Raw genomic sequence first — 204 nt, forward strand, 5'->3', positions numbered from 1 at the left:
AACGGCTGAGGGGGGAGCCCAGCGACACGAACCGCAATCGACTACGTGGGAGTCCAGCGACATAGCCATTACGCTAACTGCTGGTTCCCTGAATAAACGTTTTTAAAAAGCTGCTGTTTGGGCCAGCATGTGGCATGGTGGTTAGGTGCACTGGACTCCCACGTGACTGGCTGCAGTTCGGGGCCTGAACCCGGGGGGTTTCTT

The sequence above is a fragment of the Tupaia chinensis genome, unplaced genomic scaffold, assembly GCF_000334495.1.
Source record: "Tupaia chinensis unplaced genomic scaffold, TupChi_1.0 Scaffold000438_1, whole genome shotgun sequence".
Taxonomy (NCBI): Eukaryota; Metazoa; Chordata; class Mammalia; order Scandentia; family Tupaiidae; genus Tupaia; species Tupaia belangeri.